General features: G+C 39.9%; 1 protein-coding gene across 1 annotated transcript in view; it reads left to right on the top strand.

Moving 5' to 3' along the window:
* Positions 1-20342, top strand: part of TENM4 (teneurin transmembrane protein 4) — a 587508-nt gene that overhangs the window by 1063 nt on the left and 566103 nt on the right. The window lies entirely within an intron of this gene.

The raw sequence follows: 20342 nt of genomic DNA, 5'->3' as shown, positions 1-20342 counted from the left end.
GAGTGCCTGGAAGAAATGCAGTGGTTCAGACTCCTGCTCGTGTTCTCAGCAATTTGCATTCTCAAATACAAATTTGGGCTGTTGAACCTGAAACCAGGCTGCTACCAAAGGGCATTTATTTCCTGGAATTTGTTTTGATTGAAAATATAGTGTAAAATATCTGGGATGTTTTACTTCAAAACAAGTGGTAGTTAAGAAAATTCTAAATCTTCTAAAAATAATAATTAGCCAGCCCAAACTCTAAAAGTATTCACAAGGCAGTATTTATTTACTTTCTTAGCACGACCACACTTAGAAATTTACAGTGGTTACAACCATGTAAGCACATGATTTGGGGGGAAAAAATAAACAAAACAGAACAAAACAAAACAAAACAAATAAAACAAAAAAAAAAAACAAGCCCAAAAAACCCAGCCAAAAAAACATATTAAGCCATATTTATGCCACTGCCTTGTTTTATGGGATACACAGTCTGAAATACATTTTTCATACAGCCAAAACAGAAATTACTAAATACTCATTGAATAGATAGGCAAGACCTTTCTACATCTTGAATGCATTTGCTCATGGTTTTTCCTGGAAAGTTCAATTTCTCATGATTTAAAAATAATAAATTAACAAGGCAAAACACCAAACTCCTGAATCACACTAAAAATTAGTCTCACTGCCTCAACCCCATCTTCCTCTGTAACTTTTTGCAGTGAAGCCTCACCTTGAATTTACAGCGGCATTTTTTCCTTTCTTCCAACCCCCATCCGAGAAAAGTCCCAAGTGAAGGGAGGGCCATAAAATGAGAAAATGAGAGAAAATCTTTTAAGTTGGAAGTTGTCCGTGTGCTTTTTATGGGTAAACTTCTGCTGTAGCCAGGCGAGTTGTTAGTGTGCTGCTCCCTGCTCTGGGGAGCCGGAGTTGGGCAGGGGAACTTGGCAACTCCCAGCCTATCCCAATCCCATTTCTTTCGGCTTCGCTGACCCTAATAAAATTGCCTACTAGTAGGGTAGCCCCTCCCCTCCTACGGAAAGTGTTCTGCTCCCAACATGTGCACCATATGTGCCTGCAACACCCAAGGCTTAGCGTATATTCACCTATACCCCGCCAGCAGCCCGCGTATGCCACCCGCACTGTGGCTCCGGCAGGAGCTGGGATTTGGCCATCGGGAACCCCAAGCTCTCCCCTGGCAGCTGGGGGAGGCTGGGGCTGAGCCAGGGATTTGTGTTTAATTTATTTCATTGGCCTCTTCAGAGCCAGGCGCCTCCCACTTAGTGCCTCTGCCTGTAGCACTTTTATAGGCTTGGGTGGAAAAAACAAGGAGTATATGTGTGTATGTGTATATATATATATAATATATATATTTAGTGCGGTGGGGGGGAGCATAAAGGGAGGAAGAGCGTCTCTCGCACTGTTTTGCAGCGAGGCAAGACTTGAGAGCAGCTCGCCCGGCTCTGCCTGTGTTCCAAGCTGTAGGAATTTGCTCGTCTGTGGCCATCGCGAGCTGCCCTTCCTTGTAAAACTCCCGGCTCCCACACTCTGTCACGCTACTGGAACAGTCCTTGCTGGAGCGGGCTGGTTTGTGGCCAGGAGAAATCTTTGCTGCCATGATCCATTGAGACTGCAATCCCCAAGTCAGTGCTTGGCCAAAGCAAATGGGGCTCTGTGCTGGTTTGCAGCAGCTCCGGGGGCAGGGAGGGGACGGCGAGGTCACTCGGGCATTTCCCAGGCGCCTGAACATGGAACCTGTGCTGCTGTTCCCCCTGAGCAGGAGCCCTGCTCTGCACCCACCATCCTGGGAAGGCGGTCTGCACACACACCTGGGGCAGGGGAGGAGGGGAGCTGCCCCTGCAAACAACCTGTTTCACTTTTCCCCTCTTTTTCCCCCTCCAAAAAGAACCCCAAGACTGGGAATTACTGCCACTGCACTGAGATGCACAGTATCTTTACAGGGACTCTGCCTCACCCTCCCTATCTGTCCATACGTGTGTGAATGTGTACACATCTTCACAAGGGGAGATTTTCATTTCATCTGTTATTTATGTGTGTGACCTGGAGAAGAAATGTCATGTTCTGGTGAAGAAAGAGGGTCATTAATATGGAAAAAGGTTATGGGGCTGTTCTTTGGCAAGGAAAGGCATAAAGGAGATGCAGAAGTTAACTTCACAGTTTCCTTTTCTTATTAGCAAGGGGTCCTGGTTTAGAAAGGCTTTTCTGGGGAGAATTTGCCTTCTATAATTTTAAAGGATAGGGAAGAATTATGTAGAGATTAGGGTAAAGCTGCTCATCTGGTTGTGGTTGGTGAGGGGGGAGATAGTTCCCCCACCTCCAAATTAATTTTACTATATGGATGGAAAAAAGAGAGACATCTCTGATTTCAGTGGGTCTAGGGAAGGAGTGAGATTTGGGCAGAGAAGACTCTGCAATTTTAAGTCCATGTAGATTAATTATTTTCCTTGACTCATTTAAAATAGAGGCTTTCCTTTTGTTTTGGTGAACAGATAGTATGCTGGCAAGGGAAAATGTTATTTTTGTTTTACAAAGTGAATTTTTTATTTTATTTTATTTTATTGGTTTCCTGGAGTGCATAATAACGAAATGTTATTTCATTTTGTCTACAACATGTACCCTGTTCCAATTAAGAGCCTACTCTGATTATTTTTAACCTGGTAGTTTGCCATTTCTCTGCTCAGGAGAATAAAACATTGAGTTCTTGCACTTTAAAATAGCTGAGATGCTTAAGCAGAACTACCTTTTTCCTTGGGAAAGTAATTTCCAGTTCTGTTGAGTTCCTGCTTCAATGGCTCATTTTCTGACAGAACCACATCTTTGCAAGAAGCAGAACTATGATCTTATGTAACTTGATGTTTCCAGATCAAAAGTTACAAATATTGCAGTAATACCACAAAGAGAGAGATTTGACAGGAGGAATGTTGTGTGGCATATTTATTATTAGGATTTCAAATGAAGATGGTTTTAAAAATTTATGGAGGGGAAAAGCAGATTTAAAAAAATATGAATAAAAAAAACTTCCTAGTTTGATATCTTTAACATCACTTTCCCCTTTTACCTTTACCTCTGTAGGCAGTTGAGATTTTTTTTTTCTTTTTCAAGTAAACTCATCAGTGTTTAAGAAATATGTAGTTGTAATTTCAAGAGATGAAGTAGCTTGAAACTCACTCTCTCTCAGATTTGATTCAAAGAAATGAAACTCTGTAAATCAATGTCAATTCAGATTTAAAGACTGGCTGTTACCTGCCCTGTTACAAGGTCTATCAGCATAGCTTATTGTAAGTAAAAGCTAAAATACTCTGTTTCTGCTTTGAACTGACAAATTGGCGTTTGCTGGGTGCTTTGACAGAGTAACTTGTGCTGCTACCAGTGAATTGGGTATTCATAAAATAACTGACCGATAAGTTTCAGAAAAAAATGTCCTATAATGTAACACTTTTTAAAATCATAAGTATATGTGTGTATTTCCTCTTTGCTCTAGACTAAAAGGAAAAATAATCACAGATACATTTATATCTGAATTATGGCAGCGTAACATGAGGAGTGGTGCTGTAGCATGTCTATAGGACTAGTAGTAGTCAGGAATAAATGTACAATTTTCATTCTTCTGTGCTGTTTCACCCTTGGTTCATGTGATAGAGAAATAATATTGTTAGAAATATATAATTTTTTTTTTGCCAGATGTTCTACTCTCCCTGGAGCATCTGTAGAGGCAGAGTTGAAATGTGAGTAGGAGAGCATGTTTCCTTGTCTGTGTGCAGTGACAAACACTTCTTACAGAAAGTTAAAATTCTGGAAAGTTTGAGCCTTACTCACAAAAATCCTTTTGCCTTTATACCAAATTGCTTGGAATTAAGCTGTTTGTGCTGTAGGGGGATTCAGACTTCATCGAATGTTGTCCTGCTGGGTATCAGCAGAGGTGATCTTTTGAATGTGAAGATGTCCATGAAAGCAGGCACAGATTTCTCTGTTCTTCCACTATGTTGACAGCAAGAAGAAGGAAAGTGCATTACGAAACAAATTAGGGCTGGCAGATAAGTTTCCTTTTTCAACTAAGAGTTGCTTTCTAGGATGTGACACAATCCTTGTTCTTTTTTTAAGTGGGAGGAAAAAGGAAGGGGAGAGGAATTGCTGATGGTCGATTTAGGTGGAGGAACTCACTGAAGTGCATTTATCAGTTCATTTAAATGGGGATGGTTCTGTGAGATTTCACAGGCATCTCCACCTGTTTTAGTGATGCAGCATTTGCTACAGTCTAGGCTACCCACTGCAGTCCAGAATGCTGCTCCACTTTCTTAATCACTGCTAAGGCACCAGTGGCAGATGTGCTATCCCGGCAGCAACAGCAAAAATGAAAGCAGGAAATGTATCTCTGCCCATTGATTTAGGTTTTAGGTGATTATTCAGTGCAGTTTTCTCTTTAAACTCTGAGTAGAAGCTGTATCACTTGCCTGCACATGTGTTTGTACACACTGAACCTTCAAAGTATTCTGGAGATTGATTCGTTATACAATCAAAAGTTAGAAACAGAAGATCAAATCCTTTTTTCTGTGTTAGTCCAACCCTGCATTGTATGATATAAGGGCTCATAGGCTTTGTTGCCACCCCCTCAAACTCCAGTATGTGTATTGTAAATCTTAAAATTGCTTTTAAAAAATCCAGTCTGGGCCCGTTCTTTCTGGGGAATATTGAGTCTATTCATAAAATCAATCTCAGTCTTATATATCAGGAGTTGGACCCAATGAACCTTATGGATCCTTTCCAACCTAGGATATTCTATGACTCTATGATATCATGCTGTGTGTAGTATAAGAGAAGCAAAGATTCATTCCCTGGGTAGGACCATCTTGAAGTAATGTGTGATCACATAAGGGCAAATTCCTGGAGGTCTGAAATTCATAAACCATCTCTTCCACTGGGTCACCTGGACTTAAATGTGCCAGTCTTACAAACAAACTGAACTACCAAATTTTATCATGGAAAGTTTTCAATATTCTGCTAATTCTTTTTCAATTCCCTCTCTGTCTTTGGATGCTGAAACCCATGTCACCCTTACCTCTGTAACATAAAGAATAGGAAAGGAGAGTTTGGTTAGCCAAAAAGCTTTTGGAAGTGACTGCGAGAAGTGGTTGGGAAAACTGACAGAGCATGAGAGACACTGGAATTTGCTTTCTGCCTGTTGATACAAACAGCATTAGATGGTTGGGCTGTGGGCAGCACAGATCCTGTCAGTCTGGAACAAACAAGTGCTTCTATTTCTAGAAAATTGCCCTTTGTGCAGCTGGGGTTAAGGTGTGATCAGCTTTTTGGAACAGATATTTGTTCTAGAATGCAGAGAATCCTCTCAAGAGCCAACTGGCCAATGTATGCTGCAGACAGAGCCGTGATCAGGGATTACTTACGGTGTTTCCTTACGGTGGTGCTAGAACAAAGCAAAGTTCACACAGCCTTTAATTGCTGCTGTGGATGTTAGACACTTCAGCAGATCAGACTCTGAGCTGTCAAGATGGTCATCCATAGGCTGCAACACACTGTCACAGTTGTGAAATGTTGGGTTGAAGGGACTTGCCCAGCATTGCCCAGTCTTGAGGCATCATTTAGCTACTTCAATTTGAAACACATTTGTCCTCATTCCACAGTCCTCTGCTTAGTCACTACAAACCTCCCAGCTCTACAACAGGTGAGACAGGGATTTTAAACTTCCTCTTCTACTCCTCATTCTCATTGCTTTATCTGGCTTGGGTAAAACGCTGTCTTGTGGATAATGACTGTTTCATCATTCAGATACTTGATTAAGGCAACTTTCATTGGTTTTTTTTTTTTTTTTACTTAAATTATGGGTCTCCAATATATACTTTTAGATCATATTATTGGTCTGTTAATCTAGCTTCTGCTGATTTCTTTTGGTTTTATTGAGTCAACCAAGAGCTAGTAGCTTTGTGACATTGTCTCATTTTGGTCCCTCTCTGTTTGTCAATAGCTTAGTCTAACAGAGTATTCTGCTTCTCTAAACAGATCCCTTAGTCCATCCCACTCAGTCTGGTCCTTGCTTCGAGCCCTTTTCTATCATCTCATTTTCACCCCTCTAACCCCTGCTCCAAGTCTCTCATCCCAACTTCATTCTGCTTCTACCAGCTTAAGATCATGCCAAGAACCAGAAAGCATCTCTGATTGCAGCTCTGACACTTGGATGCAGACCTGGCACTTCCCACAGCATAAAACATCTTGTTTAGTCATATACAGGTAGAAATGTAAGTGATGGAAGCTGGCAAATATGTACAAATGCACCCAGGAGCATGTAGCAACAGTGTTTTTATCAGAGATGTCTAAACTTGGCTTAATTCACACAGATACTCACAAAATTCATTAGAAGAAAAACAGTTCTCTCCCAGGCAAATTCCAAGTCCTTCCTCTTAAGTCCTAAAAATCCCAGAGGAGGTTTTAGAAAGAAAGCTAAAGGCCTTTTTTTTCTTTTTCTTTTTCTTTTTCTTTTTTTTTTTTTTTTTTTTTTTTTGATGTGAGCAAAACAACATATTTTTCCTTAGCCTTGTTCTCAGAATCTGCTGAACTGTTTTGACTGAAATTTTCCAAAAAACTTCAGCCTGAGGCAGACAGCTGGCATGGAAATTTTCAGGCCAAACAATTTGCTTAGTATAGTTATAAGAAACTGTGAATGCTGTTTTATTATTAAAGCTGCTTCACTCTTCCCATAATTGACAGCACTACCAACTTTGCCTTTCTCTAATAAACAGAGAACTTGAGATTGTGTTACAAACTAATTTCGTATTTGTGTGTTTTATAGATATTTTTTATATTGGAAATTTATTATAGAACTGACACATGCATTTCAGCATATGTTAGCAGATGATGAAATCTCAAGCTTCCTGGAAACTGAAGTGAATACGAGTAATGAGAATCCCACAAAGTCACATCAAAGTGATACAGCATTGCAGGATTTGTAGGATGGAATTAAATCCAAAGAAATCTCTGGAGATCTTGCACTGACAGAGCAATCCCACAAATTCCCATGTATCTAACCCTCAGGTTCAGTGTCCTGCTGACAGAGGAATTCTTATTTAGTATAGCAACATTCTACTGTAATTGCAACTGTTATCACAAACCAGAGCCAAAAAAACAAGGGGGAAAAAACCCCAAATGGAAACCCAGGAAACTGAAAGAACAGATAATTGCATTTTGATGGGGCCATCTTTTTTCTTTTGTTATCATCATCACAGGTGACTCAGGCTGCAGTTTCACATCAGAGCCAAATTCAGGACCCACTGGCATGAAAGGAGAGGGGTCCTGCTCTCCCCATCTCGTCCCATCCCAATGTCCTCTCTCCCCAGCTTCTGTCCTTTGACTCCTTCAGAATGTGTCTGATGATTTATGCCTTTTTGGTAGGACAAGGGGTAATGGTTTAAGATAAGAGAAGGCATATTTAGATTAGATATTTTCTGTGACAACAGTGAGGCACTGGCACAGGTTGCCAAGAGAAGCAGATATCGCATCCCTGGAAGTGTCCAAGGCCAGGCTGGATGGGGCTCTGAGCATCCTGGTCTGGTGGAAGGTGTCCCTGCACATGGCAGAGAGGGCTGAGACTGGATGATGCTTAAGGTGCCTTCCAACCCAACCCATTCTGTGATTTTATGATAACACAATTTAATTTATCAACACAGCACAAAACATGCTCCATCTTTTGCTTGTGATTTTGGTTTTTTTTCTGATGACTTAGTGACTTACATTGAGTCAATGTGGTGGAAGCATTTGCCAAGGAGAAGAGAGAAAGAAGGGTGGAGGTGATGAGGGTTTAGGTTAGTCCCATGACTCAGGATTTTTTTCTAGGTTGCCAACTATTTACATAGTTTGATTGTACTGATATGAAGTCTTAATTTTTTTCATGTTAAAATACAGAGTGCACTTTTTCATTACAGTCTTCTATCTTCAGGACAGTCTTTTGAGCTATCCTGCTCAGTGGGCCTTGAAGCAGTTGTCCTCTAACAATTTGATGGATTCTTTTTGAATCCAGCATGTACTTGTGATTGCCACAACAAAAAGTTTCAAAATTTAAAGTCATACAATGAGTGAATAAGCCTTCCTGTTTTTTCTGCTTTAACCTCTCAATTTGGTAATTTCATTAGATGACTCCTACTTTGTGGGTTGTACAGCAGGATAAATTCCTTCTACTTTTTGGTTTTGTTTTTTTCTATTCCAAGCTGAAAATCCACACTCTATCTATTCTGCAAGCCTTCCCATATTCCTGATAATATTTTCAGTCTTTTCCTCTGTCTTTGTTAATTCTGCTCTGTATTTTAGACATGGGCAGTCTCAAAATGTATGCAGCATTAAGACAGAAGTGCATGTTACCTTATAAAGCATCATCCCATATTATATTTAGCCTGGAGAAAAGTCTCTTCTCCCAAGTTACAAGTGACAAAACAGGAGCAAATGGCCTCAAGTGGCACCAGAAGAAGTTTAGATTGGATATTAGGAAAAATTTCTTCACTGAAAGAGGGATCAGGCATTGGAACAGACTGCCAAGGGAGTGGTGGAATCACCATGCCTTAGAGTGTTCAGTAAGTGTGAGTATTCTTAGGGACATGGTTTAGTGGTGGCTTGGCATGCTGGGTTAATGGCTAGGGTCAATGATCTTACAGGTATTTTCCAGTATAAATTATTCTGTGATTTTTCACTGTCTATTTTTTCCTTAATGTAGCTCAGAATTTTCCCTGTGCATTTAACTGGCATGAGCAGAGGGCCAGTGGTTGTACAGGGCATCCCATGGAGATTCCTCAGCCAACTTTCTGTGTGGCACCAGTTAATTTACAGCCCACATTGTGTATGCATTGTTAGAATTGGTTTTCCCTTTATGCATTACTTTGCTTTTATTGATACTGAATTTCATCTGATGTTTTTATCACCCAGCTTGTTACCCAGTACTGTGAAAGTAGGTTGTAGTATAATGGTTCGAGGCTTCATGAGAAAATCAGAAAGCCCAGCAATGAAACAGGCTCTCATTTTGACTTTTATTCTTGTCCTGGGGATAATCTGAACAAAAATATAACCAACAAAATATTCTTTATATAAAGTAAGAACAACCAGCCTGCCTGTCTTATGACATCTCACTGTGAAGTTGTCTGTTGCTCAAATGTTTTTACTTCTCATCGTCAACATCTAACAGAGTCTTTTTTCTCATACTTCTTTCTAGCCAGTGTTTGTTCTTCCCCAAAGCAGCAAATTATGCCCTTGCTTCCTCCATGCTGGAGCACCAGAATCCTGATACCAAGGGACAACTTAATGATCATCGTCTGCCAGCCTGACATGTTTCCCCTGTACCTCCATCTTCTCTCTATACTAAAATCCCTCTTGTGTTCACAGTGCCCTGCAAAGACACCTGGGATTTGGAAACTTTTCCTACTCTCTTGGTTTTGCTTTTATCTCACAAGAAAGTGTGAGCGCACAAAGCCACCTGCCCGTCACTTAGAGCCCTGTTTGCTGGCAAGCACTTGGGTCTACCTGAACAGGGCTTTCTTTAGAGCTCAGCTTTTATGGCTTATTATTGTTGGTGCTGTTCACAATCTTATTTGGGATAGGAGGGATGCACAAATTACTCGTATAGAAGCTACAAACCATTGCTTGCAGCCCTGCATACTCCCCATATGCTTTAAAATGTCATCTGTTTGTGGCTTTCTGTGCTGAGCACTGCTGATCACAGGCTCTGGAGAGCAACGTTATTGTACACCTGCATCACTTTGTTTTGTATTCTTTTATACCTTCTGCATAATTAATGTTTTGTTGAATTTCATGTATTTATTTATTTTGGCTGATGTCTTCTCCAGAGATTATCAGACACAGCAAGCATCTAGTTGAGAAGATGAGAAGAAAGGGATAACAGAAGCTGATACTAGGGAAGAAAAGTGGATCTTTTAGGGGGTGAGAAAATGGGGGAACACCCAGAAGAGAGGGACCTCTACCAATTCTTTCATCATTAAAGCTGGATTCCTGCAGCTGGTGCTCTATTGTGCTCTGTGCACTGAAGAATCTTTGATTCCTTTTTTTCCTTTGTTTTTCTTCTTCCCACCCTCCATTTCAGAGCCTGGAAAATGAAAAAGTCTGTAACTTCTCTGCTGTGCATGAAATACATAAATCAATAAAATCAGGATACCCAGCCCCAGCAAAGCTGCCCAATCTAATGTGTGGGGGTATATATTCTTCATATGTCAATACTCCTGTTTGTTTCTCTCTCCTTCCCCCTGCTCAAATGAAAACACCTGGAGTTAATGTTACACAGGCTATCTGCAGGCTCACCTTGCCATCATGTTTCCTTATTAAGGAATTTCATTAAGTTCTTTTTTCAAAATGTGCACTGCTTTGGCAGACTGAGTGTTTGAAAGTGGACACTCCCAGCCACAAAGATTTTTTGAAGATAACAAAAGCCAATCACATTCGATCCTGTTTCAGTCCCCAAAGCACCACAACACTTTAACTTAAACCAGGGCCGATCCAAGAATCATTATTGTTAATTCAAAGGCTCCTGTTGGTTTTAATGGTCTCTGGATCAGGCTTTTTCACTCCTGCTGTGGAACAGTGCTGGCTCCCCCAGTGCACAAGCACAAAATGGCCATGAAAATTGAAGGCTGGTTTGGAAATGGATGTCATTTCCACTGCCGGACTAATTGAGCATGTGAGGCTGGGAGTGGCATAGGGTTGAGGTTTTCTTGATGTTTCCAAGTAAGTCAAAGTTCCTATAATGAAAACATGTAGAGTGGTGTTTTGTAACTATTTTTATAGCTACAGCAGACTTGATGTTAGTGGCTTTGAATTATTTAATGTTTTTCTTCCTCAGCTGTCATCTCCAGTGAGCTCCCATTGCAGGGCTGCAGGAGTTGTTGTGTAAGGAACAATACAAGAGCCTGGCATTGGCTGCTGGGGGGGTGATGTTGCCTGGTTTTGTTTTGTTTGATGTCTTTAATCCTATTTTTTCCTTTTCCTTGCTGGTGAGAGGGACATCAGGCCAGGGTATTAAATCACACTGACCAACGTGGGCTGATAATGGAGTACATGCCAGGAAAGACACAAATGGGGAGTTTGCTGCTTAAACCACCGAGAGCTAATGTCTGTCACATAGGAAGAGCCAAGTATTTAACATTCAGTCTATTCAAAAAACATTATTATGTCCCAATAGTAATTTAAAACCACATCTGTTAGAACCATATGTAGGGAAAGTTTACCTTTTTTTTAAGCCTTTTATTTTATTTTTTTAAGTCCCAAGTTACCCTGTTTATAGGGTTATCTTCAGTGTGGACCTCTTTCAAAATTTCAGATTGATTGTCATGAAATGCCTGGAACAAAAGAACTAAATGAATTGAACTTTTATCTTTTTTCCTTTGTAATTAATGTGTGGGCTTTAGTGGATATCTGCAAGTAGACATCCAGCTTTGAAAGGAAACCTATATATTGGGATCATGCCTCATGGTTCTGTGGTCTATAACCTGATATTTGTTTGTTCATCTGAGTTATTGGATATTTCACAGGTTCTTTTTCCTCGCTGTTATTCAAGCTTTTATTAACAATGCATATGACCTTTGAAAATAACTCTTTTGGGCAGCCAGACTCTCTAATTTTTACTTTGTGGAATTGCCACTGGATTATTTTGTCATTAGAAACAGAAGATATAGATTTGTTTTCAAAGCAGCCCATCATTATTATCCAACCAGCACTAACTGGCATAAACTTGAGATCCTTAAACCTAAGCAGTGCTAATAGCATATCTGACATGGTGAGTGCAAGCTGGCTTCACACAACTCCCAGGTCAAAATATCTGCTATAGGTCCTTCCTTGCATGGTGGATAAAGGGCCCTGTGTCACCTCTACATCGAGTGCAATGTGCTTTGCCATGTCTTTGTGTACCTGTTCATCCCAGCTAAATGCAAGCACCTGAGTGAATTGCTTTGACAGATGGTAATTGGGGGCAAACAGACTTCAAGCACAGAAGCAAAAGGAGCTCTTTATTCCTTCGCCCTATTGCTTGTTCCCTCTGCTTGATAAGAGTCTTCAGTAAAACCTGGAACCTGGAAAAACTAAATTCCCAAGTGGTTGGCAAGCACTTACTATCTGTGCTTGGTGAGAGCACGCATTGTGTCGTGGTAGGGAACACTTGCATTATGCTGCCCCACTTCTCTGAATTCCAGTTTTGGATGGTGAAAGCAGGAGGAGATGTGCTTTGTTTATAGTGGTCAGGCTGGAGCACCAAATACTGGTGTTCAAGCTGTGATCCCCTGTGGGTAACTAAAATTGTGCGTGTTACATGATGAATTTAGAACACTCCAGGCCTCAAGCTACCATTCCAAATATCCCCTCATAATAAACAACAAATAACAGCTCTTCTGAGACTTTATGTAAGTGTCAAAAGCTTAGCCTTTTGTAGAATCCCACAGAAATCTCTGCCCTTCCCTGAAGTAATGGATTTTCCCATTAAGTGCATCCACATCTGTTAGCAGCATCAAGCTTTCTACTGTTCGTCCTTCACAAATAGGTTGAGTACATCAATGAGAAACAATCAAAAAGTAAATAGATAAGCATGTAAGTACTAATATAGCCACTGTTCATGAGCTACATCCTTCCAGTGGCATTCACAGCATGGCATATTGTGCATCCCCTTCCAGCTGTGTTTTAAGCTCTGAATTTCTTAGTTAAACAGGATGTTAGTGATCCTAAGGTATAGAGGACCTGACAACCCAAAGAGTTAAATATGCAGCTATAAATTACATGCCTACTTTGATGGGATGCATTGTATTGTAATTTTAGCACTAATTGAAGTTTGGTGGTAGGCATGAAATATCTCAGTCTTTCAGAAACGTGTAAATATCTGAAATTAAGCTGGTTTTTGTTGTCTGAATGTTTTGGCAGAGTTGTGCTGTTGCATATGAAGTTTTACGAGTAGCAATATAATAAAGATGGGTTTGCATGTCAATGAACAGCATTTTTTGATTCATTTTGGGTTAATCAAATGCTGGAGTTAAATTGGAATGCATTAATTTGTTCTTGGTTTAAAATGAGACTCTGCTGTGTCCTGTAGCGAGTTCAATGCTCAAAAGGTTTTGTGGGGTTGATTGCTTCCAGATAAGTGGGAAAGTAGCTATGCTGCAAAAACCCACTTTAATTTGAATGATGTGCATGGAAAATGTGGGGGGGCGGGGGGGAAATGAAGAAAGCTACAAGAGAAACAACACATTTTTATGTTTTTGGCACAGCTTACTTCATATTCCTACTCCCTGTCCTTGTGTGATCCCTGAGCACTTGATGGATGAAAAAGATAATTGTTGATCATTTCATGAAGCTCTGCCAGTAACACATACCAAATATAATTAAACCTTCAATTTTATGCTTTTAAATACATTTTCTCACCCAATATAGCAATTAACCACTTTCTGTCAGAGCAGGAAGAGGCAAGGTGTTTTGGGTCCTATTTCCTAGCTCCACTTAGTGTGAAATGTGGGGGTTTCATTTTCAAAACAATTCCACTTTTCTGTTAGATCATTTCACCTTTGAGGTTCCATGGGAGTCATTCTGGAATGTCAGGAAAATTGCCACAAATGATGCTTTTGCTTGTTAAGCTGCTTTGCATGGTCGAGTTGGACCAGTTCCAGTAATTCCTTGTCTCACTAGGTAAAACACTGCAAGACCCTTGCAGCTGAGACAACGAACAAGGGAAGTTTAATGTCATTCATCTCTGATTTTAACCCTATGTCTGAAGTGTAGATTTCAGGCTAATTCCTTGGAGAAAGCCTTTTAAAAATTTCTGTTGTCAAGCTTATTCATTTTGTCCAAGGTTATTTTTCTTTTGTCTTTAACATAGACAAAATATTGGATTGTGATCGACTTTGATGCAGCCATGATCCTACTCAAAAGGAGGACAGGCATTGGCCTTCCCTCTAAGTGAGAATACACAAGAAAGCATCATTTTGGAATGACAGCTGTCAAACAGATGAGTCAGCTTTAAGGGAAAACAAGGGAAATGACAGATTGATATTGAATATTAACACCTGGTAGACACTTTGAGCACAGCCTGTCCTTGGCAGTGGGTCTCTGCCTGTCCAGAGCCCAATTCCAGTGGGACATGCAGCACAATATATTTTGCTCTCTCCTTGAGCATGAGGGCATGCTCCATTAGCAGACACTTGTTTTTACAGCATATGTGCCAGACAGCTTGGGCAGGAGCTGAACAACCCCCAGTCTTGCAGATCATGTCCCAAGGGCAAGCTAGATGATTCCCTTTTCTGTTAGTGTTTCTTGGTTGTTATAGAGACATTCATTAAAGGACATACTCCCTAGGCCACCCTTTCCAGTTCCTGGGTGAAGTTTAAATTTGAAACATAAATATAAAACAAATTCAGATGTCCTGATCTAGTAACACTGACTAATTGAGAAGACACCTTGACCACAGTAAGTAATTGAAAGGAGGGGACATGGGGACTTCTGCTCTGTTTGCAGCTCTCTTTTGTGACCCAGGAGAACCCACTTGTATTTTTCTCTCAATTAATCTGTCCATAGAAAAAGTTTTCTAAGAAGTTCCTAGATATTTCCTCTTTGCCACATCATTTTGGAGTCCTGGGAGCTCTGTCTCATTCTCTCTTCCCTTAATATATCACTTTGGTGTCCTGGCAGCATTTTAGGCTACATAAATTCAGTCCATCATTCTTAGCACAAAATTATTGAATGGGAATCAGATTTATGGTCAAACTGTGAAGCAGAAAGTTAGTTGACCTGTCTTTTGGGACATTTGGTTTTATTAGGTTGCTACATGTGTTTACTTTGATCCCTTCAGTGTTATCCTAGAAGACTATTCCAGGCCAGATTGTAAAAATGTCAGCTTCTTCAAACACATGAACAAAATCCTTTCTAAATTTGTCAGATCTTTTGAATTACAAGTCCAGTATTCTCTGTGAGGCAGAATTGTTACTTCTACTTTGAAAAGATTAGCCTTTTAGCTGTCAGGAGCTCACGGGATCCAGCACTGTCTGTAACAGGCTGTGTTCAGAACAGGTGCACTCCCAAACTGAGACTGTCCCAAATGTACCTAGAAATAAGCTGAATTCTGAATTGTGCCAAAAGAGCTGAATCCTGTGTCACTCTTGCAATAAGTATATAATTGCTTTCTGCAGATCCCATATTCATCAGAGATTGATAATTTCAGAGCCCACAGTCACAGAGAGTGTCTTGTCCTTATTCCATCTGGAGTTCTGCATTCATCTCTAGGGCCCTCAACACAGGAAAGACATGGACTGGTTGAAGCAGGTCCAGAGGAGAGCCACAGAAATGCTCCTAGGGCTGGAGCACCTCTTCTTTGAAGACAGGCTGAGAGAAATGGTGTCGTCCAGTCTGGAGAAGACAAGGCTTAGGGGAGACCTTATTGCACCCTTTCAATATGTAAAAGGAGCTTGTAAGAAAAATAAGGACTGATTTTTTAATTGGGCCTCTATCAATAGGACAAGGGGTAATGGTTTTAAACTAAAAGAGTAGATTTAGATAACATGTAAGGAGGAAATTTTTTTTCAATGAAGCTGTTGTATTGAAGATGTGCATTCTCATTGAAGGTGAGTGGGTCTAAATGAGAGTCAAAGGTCCCCTTAAATCCAAACCATTCTATGATTCTATGACTTTGTCTTCAAGGAAGGTGTGGGGTGTGGGGGGGAAAGAATAAGTAAGGATGGGGAATGAATGAAATGAAAGAATAAATGAGGATAGGTATAAAATCACTCCAAGTTACTGCTCTTGGAGATCAAATTTTCTACTTTCTCACCCCAAGCATAGTCTTAAAAGAGGAATGAGGTGTCAAAACTATCTCAGAAGCAACATTCGTGGAGTGTTGGGTGACAAACCCATTAAAACTGTTTAGATACAGTCCCTTACAGAGGAAGTTGATAGGTGGTAACAATATGGTAAACTTTCCTGTTATCAGAAGATGGTTTTATCAGCAATGACTCAGTGTTTTCTACCCTCAAAATTGGGGTGGAGACAGAAAATGCCAAGGGAAGCAGACTAGTTGGCATGCAAATAGAGAAAAGATCTGCATTCCTGGATGAAAGCAAATTCCTTTGTTGCCTTAATTTTTCCTCATTAGTTTTACAAAAGAACCATGTAAAGAACAAAATCAAAACACACAGTTATCTCGACTGTTCGGTCAAGTACCACTTATGTCCAGGCTGCTTTCTGCCTCTCTGAATGAAGGTGTTGGGAGAAGTATGTGACTGGGAGGTGCAGAAAGCCTCCTTAAGACTTAAAGATTTCTCTAACTTGTGATTGGCAGGAGCAATAAATAAACTAAAGTCACACAAATCAGAAAACATATAACAGGGCCATACAGGATGGGTCAGATTAATGCATAAGAAAAGATCAGATCTTCCAACTAAGACAGAAACACCAGGAAAGGAGTATTCAAAATAAGCTGCTGAAGCCTAAATCTTTTAAAACCTTCATAACAGTTACATTAGTTTAGATATCACTTTGGGGGGGCAGCCAGAGGACAGAAAAAGAGTAGGAAAATATTTTTTAGGCAGATTCACCTAAGAAATCTCCAGCTTCTCTTACAAGCTGCAGCGGGAGATTTGATGAAGAAAGATAACAAAACTCTGAGGCAAAGATGCCAACATTTTTCCAGTATCTGTCCAGTTAAAGCACCTATTTAGTGAGCCTGTCCAAGCTGATGCTGATTTTCTCTTTGATTAAGGGACAGTGCAGGAGCTCTGGAAAGTGACTTAACCTTGTGGTCTCCAAAGAGCTGCTTACTAATAGAAATTAAAATAGCCACCAATGCCTAACTGGTATCAAATCCATTTTCTCTTCTCCTATTAACTTACAGTGAACATGATGAGGAAAAGTTCCTTGCCAAAACCCATTGTGCTAAGAGTCAGAAAATCCTTTGGGTTAGGTCCCTTTCTTCTTCAGATCTCCTTGGCAGGAATCTGCATTGGCCAAGGCCCAGGGAATTCTAGGTAATAAATTATTATGTTGGAGGGACTGCTCACCCTGTAGCCATGCTAATTAGGTTCTTACCAGCAAATCAGGTCAGTTTATATTCTTGACTTTAATATAGGACAGGCATATGGGACCACGTATTGTAGAGGTTTTTTTTTTATTTGCAAAATTAGGCAGAGCCATAGTTTGTAAGAAAACCCATCTCAAATTCTAGGTTCTTCTAAGTCTCTCTGAGGTAAAACTGGTATGCCAGTAACTCCCTGTCAATTCTTGTCATAGACTCTGGATCTTGATGGCCCTAATTAGAAATTCTTTATAACTGATAAGACAGCTAACACCTAGGTAAGAAGGTAGGAGAATGACACAGATGTCCTTGGTATATATTCTTCACACCCCAACTACTCTTTGAAAAAGTTCCATATGATTATTAATAACTCCAAGGCATATTACTTCCAACTTGAGAAACAGTAACTGAAAGAGATAAAGACAGAGGCACTGTGAAATTATATATTGCAGGAGGATATTGAGTATAATTTAAAAAAAAAAATTCCACAGAAAGTGTTTAATGGTAAAGGGTTTCATTTTTGGAATCATGAGGGGATCTAATATTGCCAAGGACTTTTGATGACAGAAGAGCTGCTTTAGTAATCAAACTATGTAAGAAGAAAGCCAGGAGGTTAAAGGCCCCTCTGTGAGATGAGTAAGTGTATAATGGTTTAAGTATTCCTGTTACTTGTCTGTAGTTATCTGCAGGTGTCAGCTGACTCTTAATAACCCCAATACATTAATTCAAAATGGTTTTTATCCTTCACAAAATATATTGGATACAGCAACACAGATTAACTAATCCCTGTCTGTGTAAGAAGAGCTATTTCTGTCTGAAGTTTTACTAGCAAAGGGAATTGTTCAGTTACAGTGTGTAAGTCTCTCTCCATAAGTTATTATTGATATTTTTACTTTCTCATGTGTCATTCCAATTAACTTTTTTCAAGATTACAGACTCCATTTACTAGATTTATGTTACTGCCCATGTTTATCAGTGACTTGGGATAAAAAATATGGCCATTGCCAATACTTTGCAGGTGATCTAAAAAGTTGGGGTGATGTCTTGAGGCACCAGGGGGAGTTAGTAATGGAAGAGTAGGAGATGTTGACAGGCATCTACATGTCATGGTGAGCTGGGTACAGAGAAGTCATCTCATCTCTAATGTCATGAAACATCAACTCTACAAAGAGAAGTAAAAGCAAGGCAAGCTTTGCATTGGGGATCCTCTCTCCAGGCACTCCAAAACTGTGAAACACTTCTCTGGCATTATGAATAAAATAGGTAAAAGAGAAGCTTTCAGTTTAATGTAAAACTTCACTCAAGCACAGAAATCTCATGTAGGCATAGTGGGTTAACTTCTGTTGAAATACTTCTTTGGTTGGGTTTCAGTGAAAAAGACAAGGATTTTTATAAACTAGAGAAGAGATATGAGAATAATTAAAGTCTTGGTAAGAAATCACACAGTGAACAGGAAAAACACTATTTTTTTAGCCCCTCTAAGTGCAAGTTAAGGAATGATGTGATCATTTTGGTTACTTGCAGAGGCGACAGAAATTCACTGGCAGGGGCCTCTGCTGGACAGATGTATCAAAGAGGTATCAGTAAAAAAAGTCAAAAAATGACTAGACAAAAAGACCTGAAGCATGTTATTTACAACGAGGAGCAATGCAATGATTCTTCAGATGGGGAATATATTTTAGGGTTTTGTACTTTTTAGCAAATACTTTTGCCCAAGCTCACCTACACCCTACACTATGTGTTGCATGAAGAATCTTCCCAGTGGTCCCTCTTACTCGAATAACTTCTGAATACACAATATATATCTATTTTAATATTCAGGACTTCATTCTTGCAATCTCTCACGTGGATAATAGTGATCTTTGCCCTGTGCATATTTAGAAATAGTGACAACTACATTTCCTGAGCAGAGCTTTGATTTCCAAAACTATTCAAGGTTTTTTTTGTTGTTGTTCATTTTTTTTTTTTGCTTGTCAAGAGTTTGCTCAGAGGTACTCACTTGTCCTAAATCTGAATAAAAGAAAACAGAACATGTAAGAAAGCAGGTTTTCTTTTAATCATCTGGATTGATTGCCATTCTTCATATTTTGCACTAATCTGCATATGTACAAAATGAATGCAAATCACTTATAATTTTAATTTGATAGCAGTTTACATCCCTGTATACCCCATATGTGACAAGAGATAGAGAATATGAAGCAGCAGAAATTCAAGTGTCTGCTACTGGGTCTAGATTGAACTGAAATTTATGAATAGATACAGAAATGAAATAAATCTTCTAAAAATGGTCGACTCTGGAAAGACAAAATGGTTCTTTTCTGATTTTGAGTGGTTTGAAGTGGAGAAAGCATGGATATGAATATATAGCATTTATTTAATCTGAACTTTGTTATCTGTTGCTCATCCAGAGAGATTTCAGTACGAGCAGATGGGTCCCATTATGCACCACATTTGGGTTTTTTGCAGTCTCAAGTTCCCTTTTAGTTTTCTGGTTTGGCCGAGTCTGCAACCCTGCTTTCCCATCACACAGAGTTCTGTTTTCTTTTAAGAAGAACACAATAAGAAATCCATTAATCTTACTAGCAAGCAAAGAAAAAAAGGAAGGAAAAAGGAAAACTCTGTTCTCTCCTTTCTTTGGTGTTACTGAAACGGAAGCTGGAACTGTGATTTGCTCCTAGCATCGTTCTATATTGCCTGTGTATGCACCTCTTAGAGTAACTCTGTGCCTGCATGGAAGTTGAGATATAAGCACTGGGAATGGCTGTGAACAAGCAGGTGAACTGGTCTGGAGGCAGAGGAGGCTGCTGGCTTCTTAAAACTACTGTGCCTTGCTTGGAGTTTCTCATTTATACATTCCCCCAGACTGCAACCAAAATAAGACAACTTGAAACCTAAATAATTTGATCCACTGCCAAGTTTCACTTACTTGGATATTTTCAAACACCTGTAAACCTGATTAATGTGGCCTCTGGATGGAGAAGATCATACAATGGTTTGTTTTGGAAGGAACCTTGAAGACCACCTAGCTCCATTCTGCCTGCAATGGGCAGGAACACCTTCCACTTATCCCAGTTCCATCTAGCCTGGCCTTGAACACTTCCAGAGATGGGGCATCCACACCTTCTCTGGGAAATCTGTGCCAGTGCCACACCACTCTCACAGTGAAGAATTTGTTCCTAAAAGTTAAAATAAACCTACTCACTTTTAGCTTGAAGCCATTCCCACTTGTCCTATCATACCCTGTCCTTGTCAAAAATCCCTCTCCAGCTCTCTTGTAGCTCTTTTGGGTAGGGCTCTAAGGTCT

Source organism: Erithacus rubecula, assembly GCF_903797595.1.
Source record: "Erithacus rubecula genome assembly, chromosome: 1".
Taxonomy (NCBI): domain Eukaryota; kingdom Metazoa; phylum Chordata; class Aves; order Passeriformes; family Muscicapidae; genus Erithacus; species Erithacus rubecula.
This window is presented reverse-complemented; position numbering and strand designations above follow the sequence as displayed.